This window comes from Neovison vison, chromosome 13, assembly GCF_020171115.1.
Source record: "Neovison vison isolate M4711 chromosome 13, ASM_NN_V1, whole genome shotgun sequence".
NCBI lineage: Eukaryota > Metazoa > Chordata > Mammalia > Carnivora > Mustelidae > Neogale > Neogale vison.
Window position 1 is genome coordinate 108,247,629 of NC_058103.1, and position 24,094 is coordinate 108,271,722.

The window sequence follows — 24,094 nt, forward strand, 5'->3', positions numbered from 1 at the left end:
AATGGTTCTTGAATTTTATCAAAAGCCTTGTCAGCATCTCTTGAAAGCATCGGTTGTTGCTACTTTAAACCAATAATGTAATGGACCCTTGCTAATGTTGAATCATTGCTACATTTCAGTGATAAAATCTTGGTTACAGAGGTGCCTGGGTGGCTCAGTTGGTTAAGCCTCTGCCTTCGACTCAGGTCACGATCCCGGGGTGCTGGGATTGAGCCCCTCATTGGGCTCTCTGCTCTGTTTCTCCCTCTGTCCCTTCTCCTGCTCATGTTATATCTCAAATAAATAAAATCTTTTTTAAAAAAAATCTTCGTTATAATGTATTATTCTTTTAATACTTTATTTGATTGAATTTGCTTAAGAATTACTTAGAATTTTTGAGAACAGTTCATTTGTCATGTGGTTTCTATGTTCTATTTTGTTTGGTATTTATTTTGATACTAGGATAGGGGTATGAGGTGAGCTGGAAGCAGTGTATGTGTGTGTGTTTTTTAATGTCATGCAATAGTTAAATGACTGGGGGTGAAATATTCTTTAAAGACTTTGCAGAAATTGCTTTTCAGGCTAAGCCTGTGAACACCAAGGAGAATGGATTTAAGTCTCTTTCAGTATCTTCCCAAACCAGTTTTGGTAATTTTGTCTCATAGAAAATCATTTATTTTATCCAGACTTCAAATATTTGAATAAAAATTATGCATAATTGTCACATCTTTTTTTTTAAATTTATTTATTTAACAGACAGAGATCACAAGTAGGCAGAGAGGCAGGAAGAGAGAGAGGGGGAAGCAGGCTTCCTGCCCAGCAGAAAGCCCAACGCAAGCCTTGATCCCAGGACACTGGGATCATGACCCGAGCCGAAGGCAGAGGCTTTAACCCACTCAGCCACCCAGGCACCCCCATAATTGTCACATCTTTTAAAACGACTCCCTTCGTATCCACATGAGTGCATGGATGTGTCTTTGTTGCTGTTGCTGCTCTTCAGCATTTTTAAAAATTTTTTTAAAAGATTTTATTTATTTATTTGACAGACAGAGATCACAGGTAGGCAGAGAGTCAGGCTCCCTGCCAATCAGAGAGCCTGATGCGGGGCTCAATCCCAGAACCCTGGGATCATGACCTGAGCTGAAGGCAGAGGCTTTTACCCAATGAGCCACCCAGGAGCCTCATGTTCTTCAGCATTTTCCAGAAGCATATATCTCTGGCTTATTCAGACACCCAGTTTGAATTCACTGTTACATTTAAATTTTTTAATTATTTTTTAAAGATTTTATTTATTTATTTGAGAGGGAGAGAGAGTGAGAGAGAGCACGAGAAGGGGAAGGGTCAGAGGGAGAAGCAGACTCCCTGCTGAGGCGGGAGCTGGACTCGAGACTCGATCTCAGGACTCTGTTCCAGGACTCTAGGATCATGACCTGAGCTGAAGGCAGTGGTTTAACCAACTGAGCTACCCAGACACCCTAAAATCTCTTCTTTAAAAAAAAAAAAAAAAGATTTTATTTATTTGAGAGAAAGAGAGCACAAGCAAGGGGGAAGGACAGAGGGAGAAGCAGAATCCCCACTGAGCAGGGAGTTCAACGCAGGGCTCAATCTCAGGACCCTGGGACCATGATCTGAGCCGAAGGCAGACACTTAACCAATGGAGCCACCCAGGCACCCCACTATTTTTAAATTTCTAAGTAATTTCATAGTTCCTCTCTGTTTCATGGCTACCATACATTCTCATATATCCTGAAGACAATTGTTACAGTTTTCTTTTTAAGTTCTGTTCTCCTTGATGCATCCTGCCCTTGTCTTATTGCTACTTGAGGCTAATATCATCACGCCCCTTCTCTGGAAACACCTAAATGCCAGTTCAAAAACATGAAGTATTTCCTGAAGTTTTGTGAGGGAAACACAGAGGGGAATTACATTGCAGATTGAACAACAACATTTCCCCCAAGTCCCTTACAAACATCCCCTGAGTGTCTTTTCCCCTAGTGAATGACCATTCTGTGCACCCCACACACACACACACACACACATTACACAGACACATTCTTCTTGAGTCACCCTGGGCTCAGCTTTTCTGTTTGGCTTTATTCTCAGCTTTTGTGACCACACCAGAAACCACACCTTCTCTCCACACTGAGGGAACACACACATGTTCTTGTTTAGAGAAAGGTTTTCTCTGGTTAGCCCAGCCAAGCACTGGGAACATAAGGGTGTGGGGGGTGTCCAAGTGAAGGCAGAGTGTGAGGAACCTGTTACTGGCAGCTCCCTCTGTCCCTGTGCTGATCTAGGTAACCATTCACCCTGTGTTTGGGGTTTGGCCAGTTTGGGAAAAGATACCTTTACTTGTACAGGAGCTTTCTCCACTAACTGTTTCAGGACACTGAGTTTTTCCCGGCCATTGACATTATTCCATTTTCACTATCATGTAGAAATTCGGTTTCTGGTAGCATTCATTTCTGTCTTTCAGCACTATTTATACTCTACTTTTTTTCTGTGATTTCAAAGGGATTTTGGAAGAAAAGAGACTTTGAACTCAGCCTTTCTTCTTGAATTTAAAGTCTGAGTCCAAGTTTCTATGTGAGCTCTCCCTACCTACCTGTACCTCTGCTTTTTCTTTACTTTGTGTCCCATTCAAAGCATTTATGTCATTCAAAGAACTTTGCCCTTATGTCTCCTTCTTCTTCATTACTATCCTAGAGTGTTAGTGAGGAAATAGATTCTCACTTGTGCCAGCCATTCCTTTGACTGTTGAACTTCATAGTTGACTCTTTCTGCAAACAATTACTGAAGACCTGTGTGGTCGGCACCTTGCTAAGCTCTCAGAGATGACTATAACTAAGCATACAGTTCCTCTGTTAATAAATCACAAAAAAAATTTGCACAATATACAATATCTTGCACAATATACAATGTACCTTGAAGAACATTACAGGTATCTAGAACATGTTTCAAGGTAAAATCCTCTAAAAGCCTACATCACATATGAACCCCATGCCTGCACCAAAATGAGAAGCTGTGGCAGAGGCTGGGGTAGAAATAATAATGAAGTTTTGGAAAAACAAACAAACAAATAAACTGGGATGGACTGATATACATCAATAAAATTCTCCCCCTGGATGAAGAAGAAATACCAAGGCCACCTCAACCTTGGAGGGTGGCCCTGAAGGCAGGAACCTGAACTTGACCAAGCAGGAGAAGTATGAAACATGTTCCTTATCTTGGACCTTAGTTGATTATCCCAGGACAAAGAATTAATAGTTGTCACTGATGTGGCCAATTGTCTAACCTGTGGGAGGTTGTCCTGAGGCTTTTGGACAGAGGACTCTGAAAGCCTGGGGGTTAGGAAATCTCCTGGTGGCATGGTCATTTCTGTTTGGTCGGAGGGCAGCAGTCAATGGGGGCAAGCTAAGGTTTGGCAGAACCTCTTGGATAGGAAGAAGGAGGGGGCAGTGAATACAGCAATGGAAAGGCCAACCAGCAAAGGAGAAAACTTTTTTAAACCACAAGCATCTTATTTAACATTTCAAAGCCTTCCTCCCTGACAGCGATATCCTTCAGACAAACAGTGGAAAAAGAATTGAGTGCTCCAAGGTTCAAGTTTCTTGAACATTTAGAACTGATACCAAGAAAAGGGACTCCCTGTTGTTCACCACTTAACCATATTTGACCCATCCTTCCCTATCTCTCACAGCTTGTGGTTGGCATGACCATGCTCTCGTTTGCCAAAACTTCGATTATTTTACATGAATCTTGGCAAAGAAAGGCTAGGAAATGGAAAAGACCAAAGATGCTTGGCCTGAAAACCGAATAGAAACTGTGGACAGCTAAACTCATTGGTATGGCTTTCTCCACCATGAAGCTGAAGCATGGTTGCAGCCGTGAACCTTGCCGAAGGCTAATCAAACATGTCATTAATTATCTAAGGAAATGATTGTAGGCACACAGTATGGGTCATGGTGACTTTGATCAGACCAACTTAGCCCCCCTACACGACTTGAGGGAGAAGGCTGTCATAAACTGGAGAAGAACCGACATGGGCTCTACTTTATTTGTTCCCCGCGCAGAATTGGGCAAATGCGGTCCCAGAAACCAGGGCACAAATGACCACCCCGAGTGAAATGCAGGAGTTAAAGGAAATACTGTGGCGATGAGAGCTGTGCAGGCCTGAGGGCGTCCAGGTGTGACCCTCTTCCCCCTTCCGGCTGGGGGAGGATTAAGCAGAGGAGGCAGTGGTGCTCAAATCTAAGTTCTCTCTGCTGAAAAGTGGTATAAAACTACCTTTCCTAATGAAGGCAACTTGTTTCCAATGTTTCCAACACAGGTTTCCAATAAAATGCAGGCATTTTAATATAAAATTATTTATTTTTGGTATTTTGAGTTGCTCAAGTGTGGGAAGAAAGAAGGATTGACCCGCTGACCCAGAGAGTGAGAATCAGTAGCTACTGAAATCCCACTTTACTTCAGAAGCCTTCAAAGGGTTTAGTGACTTCGGTATTCTAACAACCAGTGACTTAAAATCCATCTTGGCTGCTATGATTGCAGTTCATTCAGTCACCATTTATTGAGCACCTACTATGTGCAAGGCACTGTTCTGGGTGCAAGGGCTTCAATGATTATTCAATTGATTATCAAGGTGGGACAGGTCTCTGCCCTGCAGCTTTTTTTTCAGAAATGCAACTTCTTTATCAAGAGCATTCATTGTTTTAGAGTAGACACTGGCAAGAGAGACCTTGCCCAGGCCCATTACTTAAGGAGGTTGGCTCTGTTTGCCCTCTAGGGCAAACACCCTGCATACAGGGTGAGGAGCCACAACCCCCACCAAAGCCTCCTTCCAGGTACCCGGCACCCCAGAATTCCCTGCTCAATGATAAGATCCTAAGCTCTGAGTGGCCACCAGGCAGCTCTATGCTTGGGGTATGGACAGAATTTGAATGTGTGAGCTGGGATCGCCACACATGCACATTTGAGGCCTTCTGGGGGGCAGGTTAGAAAATGAAAGCGGGTGGGCCTTTGTCCCGGGGTCACCTCTCCCGGTACCACCGTGCTCCCTCAGATAACCTCCAAGAGCCCCAGAACTGTAAATTCCAGCCTGACCTTCCACGTCATTTGCTTTGTCGAGGTAGGAGGATAGAACATATTTGATTTAACAGGTGGCTGGGTGATTCCTGACTTTTAAATATTTAGACACGTGGTAGGTGAGCCCTGCAAATGTGGGGGGGGGAGAACTTCGGAGCAGTGGGAGGTGAGGCTGAGGGCTGACATCTCCACTCTTCTGGCCCCATCAAAGGGCCGTGAGGATTGGCTGTATTTCAAAGAATGTTTGTGCTCTGTAGTCTACCCCCCACCCTGGACACCTTTTACAGAGGAGAGCTGCTGCAGCCCACCGGACTCCCAGGTTTGATGGAAGCCGCTGGCTACACTTTGTAGCCCATTTTGCTCCCATGTGGGTGAAGTGTGCCCAAAGTTCCGTGGCACCGCCTCCCCCCTCCCCTACCATGCCAGAGAAACACTTTCCCTCCCTGCCTATTACTTAACAGTGCATTAAGTATTTCTGTACTGGATGAAGCTGATGTGTTCCTTTTCCACAAGGCACGTTGTATTTATGGCCCTGGGACGTGACAGCACAGTGGTGTGCAACCTGAGACTAAGACAGACACAATGTCTCTCGGGGCCCCTTTGGCCCATGCTTGGATAGCAATCTTGGCCACTTACTAGCCATGTGACTTTGAACGAGTTATTTAGCCCCCTCTGAGTCTCTGTTTTGCATCTGGAAATGGGAATAGGAGACTGAATGGTAAGGAGCATAAAGCAAAAATCAAGAACCTGCCTTCTGGTAGATGCTCAGCTCAAAGGTTAGAAGGGCTGGGTGCCTGAGTGGCTCAGTCGGTTGAGCATCTGCCTTCAGCTCAGGTCAGCATCCCAGGGTCCTGGGATCAAGCCCCAGGTCAGGCTCCCTGCCTAGCAAGAGTCTGCTTCTCCTTCTCCCTCTGCCCCTCCCCTGTTTGTGTGTACTCTCCCTCTCTCTCAAATAAATAAATTCTTTTCTTCTTTTTTTAAGATTTTATTTATTTATTTGAGAGACAGACCACAAGTAGGCAGAGAGAGAGAGTGGAGGAAGCAGGCTCCCTGCTGAGCAGAGAGCCTGATGTGGGGCTCGATCCCAGGACCCTGGGATCATGACCCGAGCCAAAGGCAGAGGCTTTAACCCACTGAGCCACCCAGGCGCCCCTCAAATAAATAAATTCTTTTTTTTTTTAAAGATTTTATTCATTCATTCGACAGACAGAAATCACAAGTAGGCAGAGAGGCAGGCAGAGAGGGAGAGGAGGAAGCAGGCTCCCCGCCGAGCAGAGAGCCCGACGCGGGGCTCGATCCCAGAACCCTGGGATCATGACCTGAGCCTAAGGCAGAGACTTTAACCCACTGAGCCACCCAGGCGCCCCAAATAAATAAATTCTTTAAAAAAAAAAAAGGTTGGAATGACCTTTACATACCCTGTTGATGGGTATGTCCTCATACTCAGTCTCTCTCCCTACATGGCCGGCCCCCAGTGCAGCAATGCACTCTGCCATGCTCCACACGTACCTCTGCATGACTGGCCCCAGGACTGCAGGCCCCATCAGAGGGCTCAGCGCCACTGTCAGCAAGCAGCCTGGCTGCGTCTGCTCATCAGCCTCCAGCACCTGGATGAAACCCCACTTGAAAAGAAGAGGGCTGTGGTGCTGAGTGCTTGCTATACCTGGAAAGATGAAGGCAAACAAGAGGATGAGACAGAGCAATTTCCCTGAAGTCTCTCACCCCAAAAGAGAGAAGGGGACTGGCGCAAGCATGTTTCGGAGTCCTGGGGTGGGGAATGTGGACGGCAGGCTCTGAGATCAGGTTGGCTGGGATTTGGCTCTGCTGCTTGCTAGGTATGTGCATTTGGGCAACTCGATGACTCTGAACATTAATTTCCTCCTTTGAAAAATGGGGCAAAACCAAAGGAGCTTGAAGTGGCCCCCTGTAAGCCCTCCGCCTTGGTTTCTGGCCCCTAGTGAGTACTTGAAGAGGGCTGGCTTTATTACAGTCCTAGTAGGATCACTGAGAACTGGAATTGCACTGCACATGTAAGAGCATGCACAAAATGCTACGTAGCATGGAGGCTGTAATTCTGCCTACAGAGGGCAAGAGGGAGAAGGGGTAAGAAAAATGTCTGAAATGCCCTCCTTCTGGGCCTGGGAGGATGGGGAGAACTTTGGCACGTGGTGGGGGTGGAGGGGAGAAGGTAAGGGCATTGCAGACCCAGCGCTGTGACAACGGAAGTGATTTCGGGTCTGGTGTTCTCCCATTGAGGTAGATGAGGTTGAGGGGCAGATGGGGAAGGACCCAAGTGTTTGCAGTGCCATGTTAAGAAGATACCAGAATGAATCACTCTGTAATATGACTCTTGCTACTAGTTGCTAGAACAGAGGCCAGCAATGATACAGATTGAGGGGAAGACCAAGGTTTACTAGGCTACACCCAACCCCTGAGGTAGACTGTGGAAATTTAGTCATTATCAATATTCATGCTGCCTCTTAACCCACATGGGAATAACCCTTAAGAAAATAAGCTGTCTTTAGAGCTCATTTAGGGCTACATAGAAGCCAAGAAATTCAACAGTTAATCCTGACCCAGAGGACCCACTCATTTGCAAGAAAATATGTCTCGAAAGTCTTAACCTTAAAAAAAAAAGGTCTCAGTGGATTATCAAGAGATTCAGCATATGTAAGCACAAATGTATAATATGCAAGTGTTTTCCAAAAAAAAAAAAAAGGAGTTGGAAGGATTTTCCCAGAAAGGTCTTTGGTTAAGAAAGGTTGGATTTTTCTTCTTCTCTTCTTCTTTTCCTATTTTGCAGCTGCAGCAGAATAAGTTAAAAGAAAAAAAAAAAAGACACTGTGGCCAGCCAACTTCCTTTCCAAACATTTGGTCCTGAGTAGCTCCTGCAAAGAATAGTCAAGTACAATAGACGTGTAGGAATGCGGGGATCCATTTGCTTTATTTCTCCAAAATTATTGCTGATTGCAGCTGGGGGAGGGGACGTGTGGGAGAAATTGGCTGCTCTGTTTCATTGGATCTCATTTGGTCGAGGAATGTGTTTCCAGGACCTTCTCCCTTTCTCTGCTGAGCGGTTCATTCAGGTCCTTCCCCTCACCCTGAAGGTTTGATGGTTGGAGGAAATACTCGAGGCATATTTCTGCTCTTTCGTAACAGCGACAATAATATATCGTGGGCAGCAGGCCAGGAGATCCGCACTTAGCCCAGGAACCCAGATTAGCCTGAGGTGGTCCCGGAATCACCATTATTTTTTAATCAGCTCCTATGAGTGATTCAGAAATTAACCAGTCATGTGCTGATGTCATGTAGAAAGTACAAATAAAAGAAGTAATGAAATAAGATGTTTAGGTATTGACACAGAAGGAGGTCCAAGATACATTGGGGGAAAAAAAACGAAGTTCTGGAGAACACAGAGAGTGTGGTCCTAATTTTATGATTCACAAGGGAAACAACAAGCGCATGGGGAGGCAGGAAAAGATATCTGGAATGAAACACAGTGTATGAGAGGCCAACCTCTTCCCTGTGGTTACTCTTTCAGGGAATGAAGAAGAGAGGGGAGGAAGGAGGGAGGGAGGTCTACATTTAGTACACTAAGAATACTCTTTTTGTAGTTAAAAATAAAAACAAAAATAGAACTGAGTACAAAATTGTTAAAGAATAGTTTAGGATAGAGTGCCTGGGTGGCTCAGTGGGTTAAGCCTCTGCCTTCGGCTCAGGTCATGATCTCAGGGTCCTGGGATTGAGCCCCACATCGGGCTCTCTGATTGGCGGGGAGCCTGCTTCCCTTCCTCACTCTGCCTGCCTCTGCCTACTTGTGATCTCTCTGTCAAATAATTAAGTAAAATCTTTAAAAAAAAAAAAAAAAGAATACTTTAGGATATTTCCATTCAGTTTTGAGGGACTATCTAGGAATTATCCTTAAGTACCAGACATACACCTCATGGCATTGTCTCCACACCTGTGACATTGCCCACATAATTACTTAACAAAATTGCTCAGTAAATGAACAAAAAGATTTGAGGTATGTCGGGCTATACTTCTCAGTTCCTTTCATGATTTTCCAGGTTTTCTCTTCTGAGCCGGGGATCTCATCAGTCAATGTTTTTCATTTATTTTCTGGTTTTTTTTAATTGTTAAAAGATGTATTTAATGATTTAGTAATTGATTTATTGATTGATTTGTTTATTTATTTATTTATTTATTTACATCTAATGTATTGTCCGCTTCAGGGGTACAGGTCTGTGATTCATCAGTCTTACATAATTCACATCACTCCCCACAGCACATACTCTCTCCAGTGTCCATCACCCAGCCAGCGTTTTTTAGAGGTCTCCTTGCTCCTGGTGCTGGAGCCAGCATGGAGCAACCATGAAGCACCGACCACTCGACCACTCTTCCAGGTGATCTAGCGTGCTCAGCAGCAGGGGTAGGCTCTGGGCTGGAGTGGCTCACAGATGCTGTCATTCTGACGCATGACACCCTGGGGCCCTCAGAACAGGCACTTGGGCTCCTGGTTTACAGCCTACTCTTGGGAGATGAAACAAACAACCACACACACAACCCAAGGGATGTATTGGAAAGACACAAGAAAAATAATTAAGCTACCAGACTTTGGAATGGGGAGAGGGGAGAAATAATGGACCTGCTCTGGGAATCTCAGTGCAGCTCCGTCTGCCATCCTCGTGTCATTCCTTCTGGGAGAGGGACCCCGAGAGGCCTGACCTCGGGGCCGTGTTCACTGTATGGCTGAGGGAAGGGTGACTCAAAGGAAAATCAAGGTGCTCTCCCCTGGGTGGAGAAAGGAATGGGTTTCGGACAGGCGGAAATAACAGATGTCTGCTCTAGACACACATGTCATCAGTTCAAGATGCATTCTCCTGCCCAGGGGATGTGGGCTAGGGGGTAGTTCCTGGAAGACTCATCAGCCCTCTGGATGCCAGGTCCCTTCTTCCCAGCTGGACCATCAGCCTCTTCACATAGGGTATCCTTCAGGGTTTGATGCAGTGATCAGGGTATCCCTTGAATCAATAGTTATTTTATACTAGGGTTTCTCAACAGTGTGCTATTAACATTTTGGACTGGACACTGGGCTGTTTTAGGCGTTGTGGGATGTTAGCAGAATTCCCAACTTCTGCTCACAAGAAGCCAGTGACACCCCCTCTCCAACCCTTGACCATCCAGAATACCTCCAGGTGTTGTCAAGTCCCCCCGCCCCCTATGACAAAATTGGCTCTTTGAGAATTACTGTTTCACCAAGATAAATTTACTGTCTGTCACTCACTGCCCGCCTGAGGACTGCCCCGAAGTTGCTACGTCATCTCCTTCTGGACACTCCTCTTTATTAGGCAGTGACATGTCCTAGCAAATCTTCCGATGTCTGTCTGCTAGAGCACTAAGCGATCTGACAACAGAAAAGTTCACTTCCATAGGAAGGGCTGGTGGCTTGCAGCCGAGCTGTGGTAGGTGCAGAATCTTAATCACCTGGCTTGTCCTTGAACACAAGAGACAAGAAATGGCACAGTGTAACCAAGGGCTGCAGAGCCACAAAGGTGAGCGAGACATTTATAGTTTCTGTAGAGTCAGAATTTGTGTTGTTTTAAAACCCTACATGAGTGGCTCCTGGGTGGTGCAAGTAAGTATCTGCCTTTGGCTTGGGTCACGATCTCTGGGTCCTGGGATTGAGTCCTGCATCGGGCTTCCTGCTCGAAGGAGTCTGCTTCTCTCTCTCTCTCTCCCCCTCTGCCCTTCCCCACTGCTCGTTCTCTGTTTCTCTCTTGCTCTCTCTCAAATAAATAAGCAAAATCTTTAAAATAAAACAACAACAACAAAAAACACCACACACGGCTTATTGCCCTTGTTAGAAGTGGCGGATGGAGTATTTAAAGACTTGCCCTTTTCAAAGCCACAGCAATATGTTGCTTCTGTCAAAATAATAAATCCTTTCTATTTTGAACAGTATCTGGCACTTGGGCCTTAGCAAACATTTTAACTTTATAGGGAAGAACCAAACAAAGCATTTGATGACTCTATACCAATGGTGTTTATACCCACTCATTGTCAAGGACTATTCCTAACAAGGTGTGAACTAGAAAACCCTGTCTACCTCTTCCTTTGTACATGCCTTTTTGACGCATTAAACAAACACAGATGTGGCTTGACCCAATCTAGGACTGGGAGTTCGATCAGAGCCAGGCTAAATTTCATCTAACTACTTGACACGCAGCTTGCCAGGACATAACTTTGTCCCTGCGGGTTGCCTGTCCCTGTGGGTTGCCTTTTCACAGGCTTACCTCCAAAGGTTTGATAAGACTAGTTGAAGGTAGAGCTTAACCCGCTAATTCCCAAAAAGGATGTTTTCAGTTAGAGTTTTCTTTTACTCTTACTACATCAATTTCACATGGTCTGAAATAGACAAAAGGAATTGATTTAGGATGGAAAACATTTAAACCTTACTTGCATGAAGTATGGTTTTCTGACACATCACCAGCCATTGGGATATGACTAGTACTGCTTTTGGGGAGGGCAGAGTTGAAAGTTGCAAGTACTTGGGGCATAGTTTATAAGTTGATTGACAGCCTTAAGCTTCCAAAGTAAATTTCTAAAACCCAAGTAATTTTTTCGCAGACATGTGAAACTTCAGAATTCCACGGGGAAAAGAAAGTTTTATTTTTAAAATAAACTTTTAAGTTTGAAAACAAAACCAGACAAGCAGTGCCGAAAGGACTGCTTTAAATCTAAATTGAATTTCAAAGTGTGTCTTTGTGTCTGGAGCCCCTCTTCTTAGTCCCGGCCACAGACTTGACTCGGGACTTCATTTTCCCTGCTGTAATAACTTCATGGCGGGTCCCCTCCCCCTTATCAGTGTTACCTTCTCTGATCCACTTTGTAAGCTGTCCTCCTCCTAAAGCCCTCTTCAGACAATGCCAGTCTCCTTCTCAAAACCTCCACCCTCACCGCTGTATTCAAATAAAGCCCAAACTTGGGGCTACTGCATTCAACGCTCTCTAGGATCTGGTCCACCTTCTTTTTCTAGGTTTTTGTGTCTTATGCCTTGTGGACCAGATAAACTTGATTCAACGCCTTCCCCTAACCAGAAACCTACCTTTCGATGTCTATGTCTTTCCCCGGGCCAGCTTCCTGGTTGCATGACCTGTGCAGTCACACAGGACCCCGTGGTCAGAAGGAACTTGAGTTTGCTTTAACGCTCTACTGTTACCATGTTTAAATTCTTAAGTACTTTATCTCCGAGTTGTGCTTATTAAGTGAAGCGCCGTGGGTCAGTGGAGCCCCCACACGAGTAGAGGAGCTACGGCAAAACATGGGCGTCTCCACCGCTGCTTCCCCAGCCATCTGCATGTAGGGTTCGTGATGCACCCTTGAGCATAAAATTCTGATGGCCCTGCAATGCATGGGGAGTGGAATTTCACAAAGACCCAAAGCCAATGTAGGGGTAAGCGTGTGACCTCTGCGACTGAGCTCAGGGGTGCACTGGCAGCCTCACAGTCAGGACCTTTGTTTGCATCAGAGGTTGGCTTCCAACATGGAAAAAAGACGATAATGTTCTAAGAAATAGAAATGATCCAGGAGCCCTAATGTATCCCCCATTGTTTGTGTTACCTCCCTATTGTAGCCCACTGTTAATGCTGGGAATGAGGACACAGAGGAAAGAGCCCATGATTCCTGGTCCTTCCAATCTCTCAGCAAGAAAGTTCAGAGGCGCGAGTGGGATGTGTGCTGACCAAGAAATGAGATAAAAGCAGCTGAGCCAGTTTAGTGCCATGTTTCCAGTATTCTGGTGAGGAGATACATAGATATGTGCCAACCATGAAATAAATGTTCTGTAATTTTGATGCTTCTGCAGAGGAGTAAAATGTTCTTACGCTGACGTTTAAATCAGCATTGCACAATATAAAAAGGAACCATAAAATCCATGCTAATACATTAAAATTATAATTTTTTTGTTTTTACTTAGAAAAACATTAAATAGGTACCAAAAAAGCCACCATTGCAAGTTGAGAAACTGTGGAAGAAAAGAAGAAGTTTTGTATTTTGGTATCTTCAGTGTCATTTTTTTCTTTTTTCTCAAAAAAAGGACCCATGTTTTGCAATGGACCCCACAAATTTTATAGCTGGCCTTGGCCTATACTTAAACTTCCCTCTTCTTTAGAAAACCCCTCCCCTTTTTTCTTTCCTCTCTGTCACTCCTCAATCTCTGTCAAAACCCAACCCTTTTTCTTCAAAACTGCTCAAAGGCCTGATCTTCTACAGCTGTCCCTGATCCTTCCAGAAAGGATTGCTTCCACAGCACAAGGCAACTGTAAAGTTGCATAGCAGAGTAATTTGGTGTATGCTGCCTTCCCCCTAACTGATCTCAACTGAGCTATCTTGGGGGTCAGCAATGGTCAGATTCTTCTTTGCTTCTCTACAGCTCTCTGCATGGCTTGTCCTTAATGGTCCTCAAGAAGTGTTTGAGTTGAGAGGGCAGGCACGGGGTCAAAGCTGCTCTTGCTGCCCACAACTCATGCACATAGAAACAAGGTGGACCCAGGATTTTGTCTCGACTTATTGTCCGCACCCCTCAAACTGCTGGGTGCCCCTCGACTCCCAGATTCCTCCAACAATATCTAATTGTGGTTTTGTTTTTCAGTACTAGAAGAAACCTTTGCCAGGTTAACTCCCAACACAGTAAGGTTCTATTTCTACCAAAATTCAAGATGGTCCACTGCTATGAACTGAATTGGCCCCTCCCCCCAAGGGCATATGTTGAAGCTTTAACCCTCCATGTGCTTAAAAGGAAGTAATGAAGTTGGAGGCGGTCATAAGGGTGGAGCCCTGACCCAAAAGGATTAGTGTCCTTAGAAGAAGAGATGCCAAAGTAAATGTAGCAAGAAAGCAGCTGTCTGCAAGCCCGCGGGAGAGTTCTCCCCAGGAACGAGATCAACTCGCACCTTGATCTTAGACTTTCCAGCCTCCAGAACAGTGTGAAATACATTTCTGTGTCAAAGCCTGCAGTCTGTGAATTTCACTTGGCAGCCCGAGCAGACTCATACCTCTACCATTCTTCCCACTGCTTATAATAGAAGCTGGTTGACACAGAAAAAGCTTTTTCCAGGTAAAAGCAGCTATAGCCAGAAATGTCCTCAGGAGACATGTGGGAGGAGAGAAAACTTCACATGCTGTCATTGTATAGAAAACCGCAGTTGTCAATTAGAAAGACCCATAGTTCCACCAGTGTTTCCTTAAGTATAATTCGTAGGCCTTCTACACAAATATACTAAATCTAAACTATGAGATTTCTGGAAGTAGGACCCCCGCATCTGCACTTGGAACACACACACACACACGCACACACACACACACGCACACACGCGCACACACACACCCCCTAATGTACAAAGCTCTGAGAGCCATGGAAAGAAATTTGGGTGAGAAAGACCCTGGGTATAAAAAGTCTGAGGTCATGACTTCTCTGTAATGAAGTAACTCCGATTCTGGGGACGATTGCCATGAGACCAATGTAGGATGCCCACAGCAACCAAGAAACTGAAGAGTGGAGACGGAATGTGGAAAAACACCCTCCCTGTCATTCCTTGATACAGTTCCAGCAATAGGAGGGAGCCAAGGTACCACCGAAATCACCCTGTAGCCAGGCCTGTATGCACTGTTCTACAAGGTGCATAATTGACTAGTAAATTGTATATGCTGAGTCACATGACTATGTTATGTTATGTTATGTTATGTTATGTTATGTTATGTTATTTTACCTGGGATGAGAGCCAAATTTCTTCATGGGTTTATTCCTCCCAGTGTGCACCACAGTGAGCTCTAGAAAATACTTGCCCAGAAACAGAAGGTGGGGAAATAGAATGGAAATATTGGTGCAGCCATTGGCACACCCAAGGTGAAGTCTATTTCTACTTGATGTCCACTATGGGATCTGCAGCTCCAGTGACCCTCAAACACAGACCATTTATAACCACCTGTCAGTGTTCAATGAAGACATATGTGTGCTAAGAATCACCATATGCACGGAAGGTCTTGGGGAAGGGGATGCCAATGGGCACCATCTCTCATCTCTGCAGGGTAATCCAGGACTCAGAAACCACCAATTTAAAAAAACTCTGGAAAAGTTACTCTTAAGACGAACATAACAGCTGACCCACTATAAACAGTTTCTCAAATTTGAGTATCACTATAGATTTGGGGTGGGGGGGTGCAACAAAGATTCCACTCTTTGGAACTAGAAAATACTTTTCATCTACTTTAAATTGAATTATGTTCATATGCCCCACAATTTGATTAAATTTATTTGGTAAGTGTGATCTCTAATAGAACAGGAATGTTCTAAACTACTGTTTTATGCAGTAGATGTTTTCCTGAAGGTGGAGTGGGAAGGAGATGAACTTAATAGCTGTTAGTTTTTATTGAACTGGTGACCTGTGTTATGTTTAAGAGATTTTTTTTTTTTGGAAGATCTTTAAGATAACAGACACTTCTTTTTAAAAAATATTTTACTTATTTATTTCACAGAGAGAGAGAGAGAGAACAAACAGGGGGAACAATACGCAGAGGCAGAGTGAGAAGCAGACTCCCTGCTGAGCAGGGAGCTTAAGGCTGGGCTCGACATGAGCTGAAGGCAGATGCTTAATGACTGAGCCACCCAGGCGCCCCAATAACAAACACTTCTAACTTTAATCTTTTTTTTAAAAAAGGATTTTATTTATTTATTTAACAGACAGAGATCACAAGTAGGCAGAGAGAGGGGAGAAGCAGGCTCCCTGCCGAGCAGAGAGTCCGATGCGGGTATCGATTCCAGGGCCCTGGGATCATGACCTGAGCTGAAAGCAGAGACTTAACCCACTGAACCACACAGGCACCCCTCTAACTTTAATCTTAATCTAATTTCTGTCCCCAAGACTCTCTCTTCTCTTGCTAGGTTTATTTGAGCAGAAGTTTCAGCATTTCAGGTTTACCTGTAGTCCAGTCTTTTGACATGGGTAATAATCACATTACAATTCTCTTAAGTATGAGTTTTCATTTCTTATTTTTAGTAATCTGTATTCTTAACATCACATAAACAATATCTTTCATTTCTACATTGCTTTGTACATTTTAGAATTTGGAAAGATTCCCAAGCCTAACCCTTTAGCAGGTATGTCATTTGCAAATATCTTTTCCCATCCAGTAGCTCGTTCGTTAATTTTGTTGATTGTTTCCTTCACTGTGCAGAAGCTTTTTATCTTGAGGTAGTCCCAGTAGTTTCTTTTGCTTTTTTTCTGTGCCTTAATTTCCTCAATGGTAAAATGTGCATATTACTATCTACCTTGTAAAGTAAATTAAATCAGAAGATATATATCAACTGCTCTATAGAGAGTTGAATAAGAATTTACATAAAGTACAATAGCTTTCAACATGCAATCCATTATTATTTCCATTGGTGTTCCTATCTATGACCCAGTCTTCCTTCTGTATTCCTTATAACTCTGAAAGTCTGATTCTAGTGTACTCACCTATCATCCTTTCAAGTGAAATTTTTAAAATTAACATGTAATGTATTATTCGTTTCAGGGGCACAGGTCTGTGAATCACCAGTCTTACACAATTCACAACACTCAACATAGCACATACACTCCCCAATGTCCATCACCCAGCCACCCTATCCCTCCAACTCTCTCCTCTCCAGCAACCCTCAGTTTGTTTCCTGAGAGTAAGAGTCTCTTATGGTTTTTCTCCCTCCCTGGTCCTATCTTTTTTCATTTTTCCCTCCCTTCTCCCATGGCCCCCTGCCCTTCCTCTTAAATTCCTCATATCAGAGAGATCATATGATAGTTGTCTTTCTCTGATTAACTTACTTCACTTGGGATAATACCCTCTAGTTCCATCCATGTCCTTGCAAGTGGCAAGAGTTTGACTTTTGATGGCTGCATAATATTTCGTTCTGTTATACACCACATCTTCTCAATCCATTCATCTGTTGATGGACATCTAGGCTCTTTCCATAATTTTGCTGTCGTCAGTCATTGCTACTATAAACATTCAGGTGCATGTGCCCCTTCAGATCACTACATTTGTATCTTGAGGGTAAACACCCAGTAATGCGATTGCTGGATTATAGGGTAGCTCTATTTTCAACTTTTTTAGGAACCTCCACACTCTTTTCCAGAGTAACTACCCCAGCTTGCATTTCTTGCATTTCTTTCTCTGCATCCTTGCCAACACCTGTTGTTTCCTGACTTGTTAATTTTAGCCATTCTGACTGGTGGGAGGTGGTATCTCACTGTGGTTTTGATTTGTATCTCCCTGATGCCAAGTGATGTTGAGAACTTTTTCATGTGTCTGTTGACCATCTGGATGTCTTCTTTGCAGAAATGTCTGTTCATATCTTCTGCCCATTTCTTGATTGGATTATTGTTTTTCTTTGGGTGTTGAGTTTAATTAGTTCTTTATAGATTTTGGATACTAGCCCTTTATCTGATATGTCATTTGAAAATATCTTCTCCCATTCTGTTGGTTGCCTTTTGGTTTTGTGACTGTTTCCTATGCTGTGCAAAAACTTTTGATCTGGATGAAGTCCCAATAGTTCATTTTTGCCCTTGCTTCCCTTGCCTTTGACAATGTTTCTAGGAAGAAGTTGCTGCAGCTGAGGTTCAAGAGGTTGCTGCTCAAGGATTCTCCTCAAGGATTTTGATGGGTTCCTGTCTCACATTGAGGTCTTTCATCCATTTGGAGTCTACTTTTGTGTGTGGTGTAAGGATATGGTCCAGATTCATTCTTCTGCATGTGTTTGTCCAATTTTCCCAACACCATTTGTTGAAGACACTTTTTTCCACTTGACATTCTTTCCTGCTTTGTCAAAGATTCATTGACCATAGAGTTAAGGGTGTATTTATGGGCCCTCTATTTTGTTCCATTGATCTATGTGTCTGTTTTTGTGCCAGCACCATACTATCTTGTGATTGAGTTCTAGCTTCAGAGCATTGTGGTCTGAAAATATGCAGGGAATGATCCCAATCTTTTGATACTGGTTGAGACCTGATTTAGGACCGAGGATGTGATCTATTCTGGAGAATGTTCCATGTGCACTTGAGAAGAATGTGTAATCTGTTGCTTTGGGATGAAATGTTCTGAATATATCTGTGACGTCCATCTGGTCCAGTGTGTCATTTAAGGCCTTTATTTCCTTGTTGATCTTTTGCTTGGATGATCTGTTCATTTCAGTGAGGGGAGTGTTAAAGTCCCCTACTATTATTGTATTATTGTTGATGTGTTTCTTTGATTTTGTCATTAAATTGGTTTATATAGTTAGCTGCTCCCATGTTAGGGGCATAGATATTTAAAATTGTTAGATCTTCTTGTTGGACAGATCCTTTGAGTATGATATAGTGTCCTTCCTCATCTCTTATTATAGTCTTTGGCTTAAAATCTAATTTATCCGATATAAGGATTGCCACCCCTGCTTTCTTCTGATGTCCATTAGCATGGTAAATTGTTTTCCAGCCCCTCACTTTAAATCTGGAGGTGTCTTCGGGTCTAAAATGAGTTTCTTGTAGGCAACATATAGATGGATTTTGTTTTTTTATCCATTCTGATACCCTGTGTCTTTTGATTGGGGCATTTAGCCCATTAACATTCAGGGTAACTATTAAGAGATATGAATTTAGTGCCATTGTATTGCCTGTAAGGTGACTGTTACTGTATATTGTCTCTGTTTCTTTCTGATCTACTTCTTTTAGGCTCTCTCTTTGCTTAGAGGACCCCTTTCAATATTTCCTGTGGAGTTGGTTTGGTGTTTGAAAATTCTTTCAGTTTTCATTTGTCCTGGAAGCTTTTTATCTTTCCTTCTATTTTCAATGATAGCTTAGCTGGATATACTATTCTTGGCTGCATGTTTTTCTCGTTTCGTGCTCTGAATATATCATGCCAGCTCTTTCTGGCCTACCAGGTCTCTGTGGATAAGTCTGCTGCCAATCTAATATTTTTACCATTGTATGTTACAGACTTCTTTTCCCGGGCTGCTTTCAGGACTTTCTCTTTGTCACTAAGACTTGTAAATTTTACTATTAGGTGACGGGGTGTGGACCTATTCTTGTTGATTTTGAGGGGGGTTCTCTGCACCTCCTGGATTTTGATGCTTGTTCCCTTTGCTATATTAGGAAAATTCTCTCCAATAATTCTCTCCAATATACCTTCTGCTCCCCTCTCTCTTTCTTCTTCTTCTGGAATCCCAATTATTCTAATGTTGTTTCGTCTTATGGTGTCACTTATCTCTCGAATTCTCCCCTTGTGGTCCAGTAGCTGTTTGTCCCTCTTTTGCTCAGCTTCTTTATTCTCTGTCATTTGGTCTTCTATATCGCTAATTCTTTCTTCAGCCTCATTTATCCTAGCAGTGAGAGCCTCCATTTTTTACTGCACCTCATTAAGAGCTTTTTTGATTTCAACTTGGTTAGATTTTAGTTCTTTTATTTCTCCAGAAAGGGCTTTTATATCTCCTGAGAGGGTTTCTCTAATATCTTCTATGCCTTTTTTGAGCCCAGCTAGAACCTTGAGAATCGTCATTCTGAACTCTAGATCTGACATATTACAAATGTGTGTATTGATTAGGTCCCTAGCCTTTGGTACTGCCTCTTTTTCTTTTCTTTTCTTTTTTTTTTTTTTTGTGGTGAATTTTTCTGCCTTGTCATTTTGTCCAGATAAGAGTATATGAAAGAGCAAGTAAAATACTAAAAGGGTGGCCAAGACCCCAGGAAAATATGCTTTAACCAAATCAGAAGAGATCCCAAATCATGAGGGAGAGAAAGGGGATAAAAAGAGTTTCAGGGGAAAAAAAAGAAACAATTAAAAAAGAAAACAAATAAAGAAAAAATATAAAAAAGAAAATATATATATATTAGATAAACTAATTAAAAAACGTTTAAAAAAGGGTAAAAGTTAAAAAAATTTAGCAGAAGGAGAAAAAATATTGAAAAAGAAAAAAAATTAAATTAACTGCAAGACTAAAGAATCATGGGGAGAATCCATGAGTTCTGTGTTTTGCTTTCTCCTCCTCTGGAATTCCTCTGCTCTCCTTGGTATTGAACCTGCACTCCTTGGTAGGTACTTGGTCCTGGCTGGATTTCTTGTTGATCTTCTGGGGGAGGGGCCTGTTGTAGTGATTCTCAATGTCTTTGCCCCACGTGGAATTGCACCGCCCTTACCAGGGGCCGGGCTGAGTAATCAGCGTGGGTTTGCTTTCAGGAGCTTTTGTTCCCTGAACGCTTTCCATAGAGTTCCGGAGGACGGGAATGAAAATGGCGGCCTCCCAGTCTCCAGCCCGGAGAAGCTGAGAGCTCAGGGCCCCACTCCTCAGTGCACCCTCAGAGAATAGGGGCAATTACTCCCATCTCCCTGGTCTCCGGCTGCACTCCGAGCTCACCAAGCCTGCGACTGGTTCAAGGTAACCCCGAGCTGAGAGCTCACTCCTCAGCTCTATCTCTGTAGCTGGCTTCCCCACTCTAATACCTGAAAGCTCTGCGACACTCAGACACCCCCGATCCTTCTGTGACCCTGCGGGATCTGAGACCATGCTGACCCCACATGACTTCACCCGGTTTAGCCTCTGGAGCAATGTCCCTCAGCGGAACAGACTTTTAAAAGTCCTGATTTTGTGCTCCATTGCTCCGCCACTTGCCGGGAGCTGGCCCCTCCCCCCACAGTCTATCTTCCCGTCACTTTGGATTCATTTCTCCGCCAGTCCTACCTTTCAGAAAGTGGTTGATTTTCTGTTTCTAGAATTGCTGTTCTTCTTCTCTTCGATCTCCTGTTGGATTTGTAGGTGTTTGCAATCTTTAGATAACCTATCTAGCTGATCTCCTGCTACCTGATGTAGTCTCAGCCTGCTACTTCTCCACCATCTTGACTCCCTCCCAGCACCATACTATCTTGATGATGACAGCTTTGTAATGGAGCTTGAAGTCTGGAATTGTGATGCCACCAACTTTGGTTTTCTTTTTCAACATTCCTCTGGCTATTCAGGGTCTTTTCTGGTTCCATGTAAGTTTTAGAATTATTTGTTCCATTTCTTTGAAAAATGTTGATGGTATTTTGATAGGGATTGCATTAAACGTGTAGATTCCTCTAGGTAGCATAGACATTTTCACAATACTTATTCTTCCAGTCCATGAGCAAGGAACGTTTTTCCATTTCTTTGTGTCTTCCTCAATTTCTTTCATGAGTATTCTATAGTTTTATGAGTACAGATTCTTTGCCTCTTTGGTTAGGTTTATTCCTGGGTATCTTATGGTTTTGGGTGCAATGATAAATGAGATTGACTCCTTAATTTCTCTTTCTTCTGTCTTGCTGTTGGTATATAGAAATGCAACTGATTTCTATGCATTGATTTTATATCCTGACACTTCACTGAATTCCTGTATGAGTTCCAGCAGATTTGGAATGGAGTCTTTGGGTTTTCCACGTAAAGTATCATATCATCTGCAAAGAGTGAGAGCTTGACTTCATCTTTGCCAATTCAGATGCCTTTTATTTCTTTTTGTTGTCTGCTTGTTGAGGCTAGGACTTCCAGTACTATGTTGAATAGCAGTGGTGATAGTGGACAGCCCTGTAAGGTTCCTGACCTTATCAGAAAAGCTCAGTCTTTCCCCATTGAGAATGATATATGCTGTGGGTTTTTCATAGATGGCTTTTATGGTATTGAAGTATGTACCCTCTATCCCTACACTGTGAAGAGTTTTGATCAACAGAGGATGCTGTACTTTTTCAAATGCTTTTTCAGCATCTGTTGAGAGTATCGTGTGGTTCTTGTTCTTCCTTTTATTAATGTATTGTATCACAATGATTGATTTGTGGAAGTCAAACCAACCTTGCAGCCCAGGAATAAATCCCACTTTGTTGTGGTGAATAATCCTCTTAATGTACTGCTGTATCCTATTGGCTAATATTTTGGTGAGAATTTTTAATCCATGTTCAACAGGTATATTGGTCTGTAATTCTCCTTTTTGATGGGGCCTTGGTGTGGTTTTGGATCAAGGTAATGCTAGCCTCATAAAATGAGTTTGGAAGTTTTCCTTCCATTTCTATTTTTTGGAACAGTTTCAGGAGAGTAGGTATTAATTCTTCTTTAAATGTTTGGTAGAATTCCATCTGGGAATTCTGGGAAGCCATCTGGCCCTGGGCTCCTGTTTATTGGGAGATTTTAAACGACTGCCTCAATCTCCTTACTGGTTATGGGTCCGTTCAGGTTTTCTATTTCTTCCTAATTCAATTTTGGTAGTTTATATGTCTTTAGGAATTTCTTCCAGATTGTCAAATTTGGTGGTGTATAGTTGCTCATATGTTCTTATAATTGTTTGTATTTCTTTCTGTTGATTGTGATCACTCCTGTTTCATTCATGATTTTATGAATATTGGTCCTTTCTCTTTTCTTTTTGATAAGTCTGGCCACGGGTTTATCAGTCTTATTAATTCTTTAAAAGAACGAGCTCCTAGTTTCATTGATTTGTTCTACCATTCTTTTGATCTCTATTTCATTGATTTCTGCTCTGATCTTTATTATTTCTCTTCTCCTGCTGGTTTAGGCTTTGTTTACTGTTCTTTCTCCAGCTTCTTTAGATGTAGGGTTAGGTTGTGTACTTGAAACTTTCTTGTTTCTTGAGAACGGCTAGTATTGCTATATACTTTCCTCTCAGGACTGCCTTGGCTATGTCCCAAGGATTTTGAACAGGTGTGCTTTCATTTTCATTTGTTTCCATGAATTTTTAAAATTCTTCTTTAATTTTCTGGTTAACCCATTCATTCTCTAGTAGGATGTTCTTTAACCTCCATGTATTTGAGTTCTTTCCAACTTTCCTCTTGTGGTTGAATTCTAGTTTCAAAGCATTGTGGTCGGAAAATAATCAGGGTATGATCCCAATCTTTTAGTACCAGTTGAGACATGATGTGTGACTCAGGATGTGATCCATTCTGGAGAATGTTCCATGTGCACTTGAGAAGAATGTGTATTCTGTTGCTTTGGGATGAAATGTTCTGAATATATCTGTGATGTCCGTCTGGTCCGTCTGTGTCATTTAAAGCCTTTATTTCCTTGTTGATCTTTTGCTTAGATGATGTGTCCATTTCAGTGAGGGGGCTGTTAGAGTCCCCTACTATTATTGTAATATTGTCTATGTGTTTCTTTCATTTTGTTAGTAATTGGTTTATATATTGGCTGCTCCCATGTTAGGGGCATATGTATTTAAGATTGTTAGATCTTCTTGTTGGACAGATGCTTTAAATATCCCCCCTCATCTTATTATAATCTTTGGCTTAAAATTTAGTTTATTTGATGTAAGGATTGCCACCCCAGCTTTCTTTTGATGTCCATTAGCATGGTAAATTGTTTTCCACCCCATCACTTTAAATCTGGAGGTGTCTTTGGGTCTAAAATGTGTTTCTTGCAGACAGCATATTGATGGGTCTTGTTTTTAATTCATTCTGATACCCTGTGTCTTTTGATTGGGGCATTTAGCCTCTTTACATTCAGGGTAACTATTGAAAGATATCAGATTAGTGCCATTGTATTGCCTGTAAGGTGACTGTTACTATATATTGTCTCTGTCCATTCCAGTCTGTTACTTTTAGGCTCTCTCTTTGCTTAGAGAACCCCTTTCAATATTTCCTATAGGACTGGTTTGATGTTTGCAAATTCTTTTAGGTTTTTTTTGTCCTGGAAGCTTTTTGTCTCTCCTTTTATTTTCAATGACAGCTTAGCTGGATATAGTATTCTTGGCTGCATATTTTTCTCTTTTAGTGCTCTGAATCATGCAAGTCCTTTCTGGCCTATCTGGTCTCTGTGGATAGATCTGCTGCCAATCTAATATTTCTACTATTTTATGTGACATATCTCTTGTCCTGAGCTTCTTTCAAGATTTTCTCTTTGTCACTGAGACTTGTAAGTTTTACTATTAGATGACACGGTGTTGACCTACTTTTATTGATTTTGAGGGTGTGTTCTCTGTGACTTCTGGATTTTGATGCTTATTCTCTTCCCCAAATT